Raw genomic sequence first — 11,125 nt, 5'->3', positions numbered from 1 at the left:
CTCCTCAACCCTCCTCTCCTCCCTTTCTGCATCCTTTGATTTTCTCTGTCCCCTATCCTCCAGGCCGGCTCGGTCCTCCCCTCCTGCTCCGTGGCTCGACGACAGAACAGAACAGGGCTCCGGGCAGCCGAGCGGAAATGGAGGAAAACTCGCCTCCCTGCGGACCTGGCATCCTTTCACTCCCTCCTCTCTACATTCTCCTCTTCTGTCTCTGCTGCTAAAGCCACTTTCTACCACTCTAAATTCCAAGCATCTGCCTCTAACCCTAGGAAGCTCTTTGCTACCTTCTCCTCCCTCCTGAATCCTCCTCCCCCTCCCCCCCTCCTCCCTCTCTGCGGATGACTTCGTCAACCATTTTGAAAAGAAGGTTGACGATATCCGATCCTCGTTTGCTAAGTCAAACGACACCGCTGGTCCTGCTCACACTGCCCTACCCTGTGCTTTGACCTCTTTCTCCCCTCTCTCTCCAGATGAAATCTCGCGTCTTGTGACGGCCGGCCACCCAACAACCTGCCCACTTGACCCTATCCCCTCCTCTCTTCTCCAGACCATTTCCGGAGACCTTCTCCCCTACCTCACCTCGCTCATCAACTCATCCTTGACCGCTGGCTACGTCCCTTCCGTCTTCAAGAGAGCGAGAGTTGCACCCCTTCTGAAAAAACCTACACTCGATCCCTCCCATGTCAACAACTACAGACCAGTATCCCTTCTTTCTTTTCTCTCCAAAACTCTTGAACGTGCCGTCCTTGGCCAGCTCTCCTGCTATCTCTCTCAGAATTACCTTCTTGATCCTAATCAGTCAGGTTTCAAGACTGGGCATTCAACTGGGACTGCTCTTCTCTGTGTCACGGAGGCTCTCCGCACTGCTAAAGCTAACTCTCTCTCCTCTGCTCTCATCCTTCTAGACCTATCTGCTGCCTTTGATACTGTGAACCATCAGATCCTCCTCTCCACCCTCTCCGAGTTGGGCATCTCCGGCGCGGCCCACGCTTGGATTGCGTCCTACCTGACAGGTCGCTCCTACCAGGTGGCGTGGCGAGAATCTGTCTCCGCACCACGCGCTCTCACCACTGGTGTCCCCCAGGGCTCTGTTCTAGGCCCTCTCCTATTCTCGCTATACACCAAGTCACTTGGCTCTGTCATATCCTCACATGGTCTCTCCTATCATTGCTATGCAGACGACACACAATTAATCTTCTCCTTTCCCCCTTCTGATAACCAGGCGGCGAATCGCATCTCTGCATGTCTGGCAGACATATCAGTGTGGATGACGGATCACCACCTCAAGCTGAACCTCGGCAAGACGGAGCTGCTCTTCCTCCCGGGGAAGGACTGCCCGTTCCATGATCTCGCCATCACGGTTGACAACTCCCTTGTGTCTTCCTCCCAGAGTGCTAAGAACCTTGGCGTGATCCTGGACAACACCCTGTCGTTCTCCACTAACATCAAGGCGGTGACCCGATCCTGTAGGTTCATGCTCTACAACATTCGCAGAGTACGACCCTGCCTCACACAGGAAGCGACGCAGGTCCTAATCCAGGCACTTGTCATCTCCCATCTGGATTACTGCAACTCGCTGTTGGCTGGGCTCCCTGCCTGTGCCATTAAACCCCTACAACTCATCCAGAACGCCGCAGCCCGTCTGGTGTTCAACCTTCCCAAGTTCTCTCACGTCACCCCGCTCCTCCGCTCTCTCCACTGGCTTCCAGTTGAAGCTCGCATCCGCTACAAGACCATGGTGCTTGCCTACGGAGCTGTGAGGGGAACGGCACCTCCATACCTTCAGGCTCTGATCAGGCCCTACACCCAAACAAGGGCACTGCGTTCATCCACCTCTGGCCTGCTGGCCCCCCTACCTCTGAGGAAGCACGGTTCCCGCTCAGCCCAGTCCAAACTGTTCGCTGCTCTGGCAGCCCAATGGTGGAACAAGCTCCCTCACGACGCCAGGACAGCGGAGTCAATCACCACCTTCCGGAGACACCTGAAACCCCACCACTTTAAGGAATACCTGGGATAGGATAAAGTAATCCTTCTAACCCCCCCCCCTTAAAAGATTTAGAGGCACTATTGTAAAGTGGTTGTTCCACTGGATATCATAAGGTGAATGCACCAATTTGTAAGTCGCTCTGGATAAGAGCGTCTGCTAAATGACTTAAATGTAAATGTGCGTTTTTGGAGCATAGCCGGTCCTACATGGGGGCTGAGGCAGCATTGCTGCATGTGGGCTGGCTATGTACTGTAAATCCAATACAATTTTATTGGTCACATATACATATTTAGCAGAGGTTATTGCGGGTGTATAGACACAGCAGGGCAGGGACAGCCCAGATCAGGGGTCTCCAATCCTGCTCCTGGAGAGCTACCGTCCTGTAGGTTTTCGCTCCAAACCCAGTTGTAATTAACCTGGTTCAGTTTATCAACCAGCTAATTATTAGAATCAGGCGTGCTAGATCGGGGTTGGAGTGAAAACCTACAAGACAGTAGCTCTCCAGGAAAAGGGTTGTAGAGGCCTGGCCCAGATTGAGTGACTCCCTGGAATTACACCCCGTGTAAGTCATGAATCCCCTCTTTCACTACATCAGACAACACAGAAGTAAGGACAGTGAATTAGACACAGTCAACATGTACACAGACTCTGAAGAAGAGATTTAGAGCTGTCTGTGGTCTTCAGGAGGTCTTGTTCTTGATCCTTCCTTCTCCTGCGGAGGCAGCTGTAACACTTGGTGTGCAGACATCTCCATCAACACAGGCTGAGTGTGTGCTGCAGTGATGCCAGGAGGAAGTCACAGAATGGAGACAGAAACCTCTGCCCAGAGCTCACCCCCTCACAATAAAAACACTGTCCTGGGCTTCCTTCCAACATTCAGAACAGCAGTGTGTGTGTGTGTGTGTGTGTGGAGCGAGACACCCTCCCAGACCTGCAAGACCCCCTCCCGAAGGACCTGCACCGAGATAACCCATGCTAAAAGTACCTACACCCAGACCCCAACCAGCTGAGACCACCCCAAACAAACCCTGGCCACACCCTATATAGGCCCCCCCTTGATCAGACCTATGCTCCTTCTGCCACCCCCATGGCCCCTGCAGCAAGGACCTCAACATGACAGCCGCACATATGCCAGACCGTGAGAAGAACAACAGGCCTAAACCCCACTAATGCACCCCACAAAGCCCCATCTTGCGACCTATGAGGTATGTATCAGATGCTCAACATGCTCTGCTCACACCTACTGTAATGGTCCGGGCCTAAACCACACAAAAGCAACACTAGACACTATGGAACACAAAGCTTTTACTATGTCATCCTGGAATATACAAGGTCTGAGGTCATCTGCTTTTGGCCTAAAGAGCAGGAACCCAGACTTCATCAAAGAAATTGGAAATACAGACATTGTCATTCTATAAAAAGCATAGTATAGAGGAGACGGACCCACTGATGACCATCAACCAAACTACTAGGTGTGAAACAGGGAAGAGACTCAGTGGGTATGTTCATTTGGTAGCAGACCTAACCCACTCTATTAAATTAGTCAAACCAGGAACATTTCACATCTGGCTAGAAATTAATAAGGAAATTATCCCAACAGAGGAAAATGTCCTCGTGTGCTACCTATATCCCCCCAATAGAATCTCAATACTTTAACGATGACAGCTTCTCCATCCTAGAGGGGGAGATCAACCATTTCCAGGCCCAGGGAATGTCCCAATGTCAGAACTGGACAAGAACCTGACACACTCTAGGACACGGGGGACAAACACCTACCTGGAGGTGACAATATTCCCTCCCAAATATGCCCCCCTAGACACAACTATGACAAAACAACCAACAACAATTGTTCACAACTCCTGCAGCTCTGTACATAGTCAATGGTAGGCTTTGAGGATACTCCTATGGTAGGTACACCTACAGCTCATCCCTTGGCAGTAGTACTGTAGATAACTTTATCACTGACCTCAACCCAGAGTCTCTCAGAGCGTTCACAGTCAGTCCACTAACACCCCTATCAGATCACAGCAAAATCACAGTCTACCTGAACAGAACAATAGTCAATCATGAGGCATCAAAGCCAAAGGAACTGCACAATTTTAAGAAATGCTGTAGTTCAAATTGTATTTGTCGCATGCACCGAATACAACACCTTACAGTGAAATGCTTACTTACAAGCCAACAATCCAGTTAAGAAAAATACATTAAAAAATAACAAATAAAGTAACAAATAATTAAAGAGCAGCAGTAAAAGCAGTTGCCATACCAGGCAGTGATGCAACCAGTCAAGATGCTCTCGATGGTGCAGCTGTAGAACCTTTTGAGGATCTAAGGACCCATGCCAAATCTTTTCAGTCTCCTGAGGGGGAATAGGTTTTGTCGTGCCCTCTTCACAACTGTCTTGGTGTGCTTGGACCATGTTAGTTTGTTGGCGATGTGAACGCCAAGGAATGGTGGCATGCTCGGTCCTCCTTTTCCTGCAGTCCACAATCATCTCCTTAGTCTTGATTACGTTGAGGGAGAGGTTGTTGTCCTGGCACCACACAGCCAGGTCTCTGACCTCCTCCCTATATGCTGTCTCGTCGTTGTTGGTGATCAGGCCTACCACTGTTGTGTCATTGGCAAACTTAACGATGGTTTTGGAGTCGTGCCTGGCCATGCAGTCATGAGTGAACAGGGAGTACAGGAAGGGACTGAGCACACAACCCTGAGGGGCCCCCGTGTTAAGGATCAGTGTGGCAGATGTGTTGTTACCTACCCTTACCAACTGGGGGTGGCCCGTCAGGAAGTCCAGGATCCAGTTGCAGAGGGAGGTGTTTAGTCCCAGGGTCTTTAGCGTAGTAATGAGCTTTGAGGGCACTATGGTGTTGAATGCTGAGCTGTAGTCAATGAATAGCATTCTCACATAGGTGTTTCTTTTGTCCAGGTGTGAAAGGGCAGTGTGGAGTGCAAAAGAGATTGCATCATCTTTGGATCTGTTGAGGCGGTATGCAAATTGGAGTGGGTCTAGGGTTTCTGGGATAATGGTGTTGATGTGAGCCATGACCAGCCTTTCAAAGCACTTCATGGCTACAGACGTGAGTGCTATGGGTCAGTAGTCATTTAGGCAGGTTACCTTGGTGTTCTTGGGCACAGGGACTATGGTGGTCTGCTTGAAACATGTTGGTATTACAGACTCAGACAGGGAGAGTTTGAAAATGTGAAGACACTTGCCAGTTGATCAGCGCATACTCGGGGTACACGTCCTGGTAATCCATCTGGCCCTGCGGCCTTGTGAATGTTGACCCGTTTAAAGGTCTTACTCACATCCGCTGTGGACAGCGTGATCATACAGTCATCCAGAACAGCTGGTGCTCTCGTGCATGTTTCAGTGCTACTTGCCTCAAAGCGAGCATTGAAGTAATTTAGCTCATCTGGTAGGCTCGTGTCACTCGGCTGATGGAAGGAAATTAGTGTAGAAACCTACCAAGAAACTATTAGGCAACAACAAATTCAATCCCTTTTAGACAAGTTCCTGGACAAAACATTTCACTGTAATAGTGAAGGTGTACACTTTGTAGTAGAAAGCCTAAACAGTATATTTGACCCTTCAGCTTCCCTATCAAATCAAAAATTGTCAAACAGACAATCTAAGAAAATGAATAACATTGACAAATGGTTTGATGAAGAATGCAAAAACCTAAGAAAGAAATTGAGAAACCTATCCAACCAAAAACACTACGGAAAAAGAATGAACAGCACGTCAGAAATCAGCTCAATGTAACTGAAGAATCCATAGAATCTAACCACATCTGCGAAAATTGGAACACACTAAACAAACAACAGCACGAATGGAGATGTGTGGATAAACTACTTCTCCAATCTTTTTGGCTCTATAACAAAGAACAAACAGCAAAAACATATATATGATCAATTACAAATCTTTGAATCAGCTATTAAAGACTAGCAGAACCCACTGGATTCTCAAATTACATTGAATGAACTACAGGACAAATTACAAACATTCCAACCCAAAAAGGCCTGTGGTGTTGGCATCCTACATGAAATGCTAAAATAGACCACAAATTCCAATTGGCTAAACATTATAAAATCAATGTTCACAAACAAGTGAGTGGTAAAAAATGGCAAAAAGACACATTTCTTTCCACAGGGCCATGGGATGAGACAGGGATGCAGCTTAAGCCCCATCCTCTTCACCATATATCAACAAATTGGCGAGGGCACTAGAACAGTCTGCAGCACCCGGCCTCACCCTACTAGAATCTGAAGTCAAATGTCTACTGTTTGCTGATGATCTGGTGCTTCTGTCCCCAACCAAGGAGGACCTACAGCAGCGCCTAGATCTTCTGCACAGATTTTGTCAGACCTGGGCCCTGACAGTAAATCTCAGTAAGACAAAAATAATGGTGTTCCAAAAAAGGTCCAGTTGCCAGGACCACAAATACAAATTCCACCTAGATAACGTTAGAGCACACAAAAAATTATACATACCTCGGCCTAAACATCAGCGCCACAGGTAACTTCCACAAAGCTGTGAACAAGCTGAGAGACAAGGCAAAAAGGGCCTTCTATGCCATCAAAAGGAACATAAAATGTGACATACCAATTAGGATCTGGCTAAAAATACTTGAATCAGTTATAGAACCCATTGCCCTTTATGGTTGTGAGGTCTGGGATCCACTCACGAACCAAGAATTCACAAGATGGGACAAAAACCAAATTGAAACTCTACATGCAGAATTCTACAAAAATGTCCTCTGTGTACAACGTAAAGCACCAATTAATGCATGCAGAGCAGAATTAGGCCGATACCCGCTAATGATCAAAATACAGAAACGAGCCATTAAACCACCTAAAAGGAAGCGATTCCCAAACCTTCCATAACAAAGTCATCACCTACAGAGAGATGAACCTGGAGAAGAGTCCCCTAAGCAAACTGGTCCTGGGGCTTTGTTCACAAACACAAACAGACCCCACAGAGCCCCAGGACAGCAACACAATTATACCCAACCAAATCATGAGAAAACAAAAATATAATTACTTTACACTTTGGAAAAAATTACCAAAAAAACTGAGCTAACTAGAATGATATTTGGCCCCAAACAGAGAGTGCACAGTGGCAGAATACCTGACCACTGTGACTGACCCAAAATTAAGGAAAGCTTTGACTATGTACAGACATAGTCTTGCTATTGAGAAAGGTTGCCGTAGGCAGAGAAGACATGCTATGTGCACACTGCCCATAAAATGAGGTGGAAACTGAGCTACACTTCCTAACCTCCTGCCAAATGTATGACCATATTAGAGACACATATTTCCCTCAGATTACACAGACCAACAAAGAATTAGAAAACAAATCCTATTTTGATAAACTCCCATATCTATTGGGTGAAATACCAGTGTGCAATAACAGCAGCAAGATGTGTGACCTGTTGACACAAGAAAAGGGCAACCAGTGAAGAACAAACACCATTGTAAATACAACCCATATTGATGCTTATTTATTTTCCCTTTTGTACTTTAACTATTTGCACATTGTTACAACAGTGTTTGTCCATTTCACTTGCTTTGGCAATGTAAATATGTTTTCCATGCCAATAAAGCCCCTTGAATTGAAAGAGAGAAAAATTAAGACATGTCATGCAATTCTACATGACTGGAGACTTTAACAGAATATTTTTTAATAGCTCACAAATTATCGAAATGACAGGCTACTTTGACACTAACTGAGATCAATAAAAACGACCTTTGTCTTGAATCCATCAACAGCCTAGACCTAGGTGTGTGGAGACACACGTATTGTACAATATGAGGAGATTATATTCCTATAAATATAACAAGAGGCCAGACAAGGGAGGCAGATGGTTTGAGCTCTGATATGTATTATAGTCCAACGGGTAGGCAAAAGGCAGGTCGGGGACAGGCAAGAGTTCATAACCAGGTTCACTGTCCAAAATGGTACAGTTCAGCAGGTAGGCTCGAGGTCAAGGGCAGGCGGAATGGTCAGGAAGGCGGGCTCAGAGTCAGGAGAGGCATGGGTCAGAACCAGGAGGACGAGGAAAAACAGGGACTCGTGAACACCAGGGGCTAGGAGAAAACCGCTGGATGACAATACAAGCTTTCCAGTTTCACTGACTCACCCAATGACGCACAGCTCATTCACCAGCAATAGCCGAAAGCATCTCTCTCTCGTTGTTCGCTCAATTGGCCTATTTGTAAATTGACAACATTTGGTAGCCTACAGTGTTCTTTTTTTCAGCAGAATCCATTTCCTTTCCAACCTGAGTTTTCCAGCGGTTGTATTTGAAATATTGCAAAAGGCCTGTTTTGGCTGCATTCTGTTCACTGACAGATTTTCTGCGTGTTCCCGACTGTAGGCATGCCTTGTGATTGGGCTACACTCACGCCACAGCTAGGCTATTTATTTTAAATATGCTATTGATCCTCTGTGGCATAATTATAGGCCTACTTCTGGTGTAGTACTCTAAATTATTTCATTTCTTTCTGAACTGACAGCTGTAATTATATACATTTCGCAAATGTATTTCAATTTATCAGGGGTTCTGCAGCACGGTTCTGGCGGCTATCATTATATAAGGAAATAAATTAAGTGCAACGCTGGAGATGAATTGCTTGCTGTTTGGGGTTTTAGGCTGGGTTTCTGTACAAGTACTTTGTGACATGTGCTTATGTAAAAAAAGCTTTAGAAATTGGATTGATTCATTCATGTCTAGCAGTGAGAGGGAGAAAGATCATAGAAAGTGAACCATAAACCCGGACGGGCTCAACATGAATCAATTCTTAGAATATTAGGCACGTTTTCACATGACCTTTTTATGGGGTAGGAGAATTACAGAGGCAATTTGAATTAACTAAATGTTTACATTGCAAACAGTGAAAATAATGTTTCATTACACGAGAGGTACCGGATCCTGGAAAATGGGTAAAGGAACTGATCCTGTTCCGGCAGAACCGGCTCAAATTAAGCACTGCTACTGACCAATGCAACGAGACAGACCAATGCTGATGGGAAAAGTATTTTTAGAACGAAATATCGCCTAACAAGTAGCCGTGCTACATTGTTATTTCCCAATTCAACAAATAAATAAATGCTATGAGAATTGCACATAGCTTCCAACGGAGGACAAATTAAGAAAATCAAGCTTGCTACAGTAACTTAATGTTATTCAAGGGTTTGAAACAGCTAATTATTATATATGCTAGCTAGCTGCTAATTTGCGTCATAGCTCGCTGATATCCTTCCTTGTTTCATTATTTTTTCACTTGTTAATCGCCATACTATTGTTACAAAAGTAGCTCGCTGGCTATGTTTCCTATAATTTTATTGACAATTCTTACTCGGGTGCACATGTTCATAACTACTACAATAGTCTACTAAAACAACGTCAGGATGGCCGAGCGGTCTAAGGCGCTGCGTTCAGGTCGCAGTCTCCCCTGGAGGCGTGGGTTCGAATCCCACTTCTGACAATAGTTTTTGGTAATTTAATAGTAGTAGGTAGCCAGTAACTAAATATTCGTTATTTTTTTTAATTAAACTCAATTATTGAATTGATCAATAAATGGTGTTCTAAAATAAATAACTGTAGCCTATGATGATTACGCGGTGATAAAACATAGGGAAACATTTTAGGCAATGTTATTGTGAATATTTGTATTTTGCAACTAAAAGCAAATTGATATAGGCTAGGCTACGCTACGCTTGCATTATATAGGCTAGGGTTTGGACACGAGTTTGTGACAGGCACGGAAAAAAGCTATTGAGAGCCGATATAGACAATGTCTTAATCCAGACAGTAGGCTAACAGTGCCTTTAGAAAGTATTCATACCCCTTGATTTATTTTTTTGTCTCACCCATCTACACACAATACCGCATAACCTCAATGTGAATTTATTGAAAATAAAATACAGACATCTCATTTACATAAGTATTCCCTGAGTCAATACATGTTAGAATCACCATTGTCAGCGATTACAGCTGTACGTCTTTCTGAGTAAGTCTCAAAGAGCTTTGCACACCTGGATTTCCACATTCTTGTTAAAATTCTTCAAGCTCTGTCAAATTGGTTGTTGATCGTTCCGCTCCAGCTATTACCACGAGCCGTCCTCCCCAATTAAGGTTCAACTAACCTCCTGTGATTGTAATTCAATGGAAAATGGAACATTTAGGCTGTATGCTCATATAGTTTTTTCTTCTTTATCAACATCTGTTCTCTATCTTGTAGGTGATGGTGTATAATACTGTGGCAACCGTTCTGTACCTCGCAGCGTTTCTGGCCAATGCTGCATCTGTCACGCCTGACCATTACGGCCATATGGCAGCTGCTAAGGTAAGTCTAGAACAGAGCACCTGGTACAGACATACAAAGACACATGCAGACCGAAACATTGGCTGCATTTACACAGGCAGCCTAAATGTGATATTTTTTTCACTAATTGGTATTTTGACCAATCATATCAGGTCTGAAAAATATTTGACATGAAAAGATCTGATGTGATTGGTCAAAATACCAATTAGTGGAAAAAAGATCAAGTAGTAGGAGGGCCAGAAACAAACTTCTGTGTTTTCTATTCATTCTGCCCATAACTGTATAGAATGTGGATATCCACACTTCCTGTAAAAGGTTTTCTACTTGACAATGAAAAAATTGCAAGTACTGATTGGAATGTATTCAGACTCGGTCTATATAGCCCTCTGTAAGGGGAGCGCTTGTCTAAACAAGGGCTTCTCATGTGTTTCTGTCACTTATCAACTGATCAGAACTAGGTTAACCAACTATGAAGTCAGCCAGCCTGTCTGTGTGCCTTTTTACATGTCTATGGCTGTGTTTGCTATTTACAATGAGGCATATGACAAGCCCTTGATCTTCCTGGGAGGAACAAGCTAGTCACCATAACATTGGCCCTGTTGCACAAAGACATGGGGCTATTAGTGTGTCTAACAGAGCTTATCAACAGTTTCACCATGCATAGGACATTAAAGTGTGTTTAAAGACATGCATCTCCTGCCTTTTACAACCCAGGAAATCAGAAGCCCAGTGACTCTAGAGTAAAGACAATAAATATTCCCATCCTACCATTAATATTATTTGGCCAGAGATTTTCACAAACATCATAGA

The 11,125-nt window shown here is 44.8% G+C and overlaps 1 non-coding gene across 1 annotated transcript; it reads left to right on the top strand.

The window, feature by feature from the left end:
- The first annotated feature begins 9,392 nt into the window (after positions 1 to 9,392).
- Positions 9,393 to 9,475, top strand: trnal-cag (transfer RNA leucine (anticodon CAG)). The gene has a single exon. It is a non-coding gene; the product is annotated as a tRNA-Leu (tRNA).
- The last annotated feature ends 1,650 nt before the right edge of the window (positions 9,476 to 11,125 follow it).

The sequence above is a fragment of the Salmo trutta genome, chromosome 7, assembly GCF_901001165.1.
Source record: "Salmo trutta chromosome 7, fSalTru1.1, whole genome shotgun sequence".
In the NCBI taxonomy this organism is placed as follows: Eukaryota; Metazoa; Chordata; class Actinopteri; order Salmoniformes; family Salmonidae; genus Salmo; species Salmo trutta.
Note: the sequence above shows the minus strand (reverse complement) of the source record. Positions and strands in the feature narration are given on the sequence as shown.